We start from the raw sequence: 1,164 nt of genomic DNA, 5'->3' as shown, positions 1-1,164 counted from the left end.
TTGTTGTACAACAAGCAGTAATTTATAAATGTTTTAAATCAGGTTGGGTCCGGATTAGCCCGCAGGTGGATCCGGATCTGGATCCCGGTCCGCTAATCCTTGACTTCTGCTCCAGAAGATAGAGAGAAAATAAATCAGTTATTTCCTCTTTAATTTAACCCAATTAATCTACTTCAGATTTCCTTCTTCTTTAAAATGTATTACCAACAAATGTTTGTTAGGTTTGGTATTTCAGACTGTTGGAGGAATGGGCCATTTGATAAATTTAATACCACTGAGGCGCTGGTTCTTATTCTTTCTATACAAGGTCCTTACTTATAATAATTGTCATTTTTTTACTGAAAGATTAATCAATAAACTATAAATGTATTATCAAGTATGTTTCATGAATATCTGCATTTTATTTTAGAAGGTTAAGAAAATGTGATGAATTTAATTACAGTAATTAGATTTTTTTGCTTATTTTAGTATATTGTGAATCTGTGCATCTAATGCTGTGTTTGTTTAGGTTCTTAAGAAATTCTAAAATTAACATTAATAGCGAGTTAATCTTTAATATTTTACTTACAATCATCCACTATTTGTAAAGCAAAAGCCTGTGGAGAGAATTTAATGATTGAATATTAATCTAGAGAACAGAGTATCTGAGATTTGTAAATGATTTATGGGATGGGGGGGTTCGTTTATGAAAATTCAACAGTAACGCAGAACAGCTGGATCATCACCATTTTCTGCTTTCTTGGTTAAAAGTCCGCTTATATGCACTCTAAGCTCAAATATGGATCATGGGGGCGGGGCCAAATATTAGAGAATTGAGAAACACTCAAATCCTCGGCGAGCAACTGAAGCACACAAAGGCAGAGGGGCCCTTAGAGGTTTAGCCTCACTGGAAGTGATGGATTTTCCTGTGTTATCCAATCAGGGCTCTACTTTCTCACTGCTGGCCTCAACACACCGAGGCTCAAGCCTCAGAAGGGATTTTTTATTAACACTGACAAGCAGCATCCTGCTGCTCCAGACGAGAGGGGAGATCACGTCCGAGAGCAGCTGATCAATTCACAACATACTCATGAAATCAATTTAATGCAGTTAAATGACTACATTTATCAAGTTTAACAACGAATATTTGACCAATTATTTTAGGAGGTTTAGCCTCCTGCTTAA

The 1,164-nt window shown here is 36.0% G+C and overlaps 1 protein-coding gene across 1 annotated transcript in view; it reads left to right on the top strand.

Moving 5' to 3' along the window:
* The window catches only part of LOC107103501 (glutamate receptor ionotropic, kainate 2), a gene marked incomplete at its 5' end in the record, with an annotated part of 137,989 nt that overhangs the window by 134,771 nt on the left and 2,054 nt on the right, over positions 1 to 1,164 (top strand). The gene's annotated exons all lie outside the window — the stretch shown is intronic.

This window comes from Cyprinodon variegatus, unplaced genomic scaffold (genome assembly GCF_000732505.1).
Source record: "Cyprinodon variegatus isolate N-32 unplaced genomic scaffold, C_variegatus-1.0 Scaffold1467, whole genome shotgun sequence".
In the NCBI taxonomy this organism is placed as follows: Eukaryota; Metazoa; Chordata; class Actinopteri; order Cyprinodontiformes; family Cyprinodontidae; genus Cyprinodon; species Cyprinodon variegatus.
The sequence above is the reverse complement of the archived record's forward strand: the minus strand, read 5'-3'. Positions and strand labels throughout refer to the sequence as shown.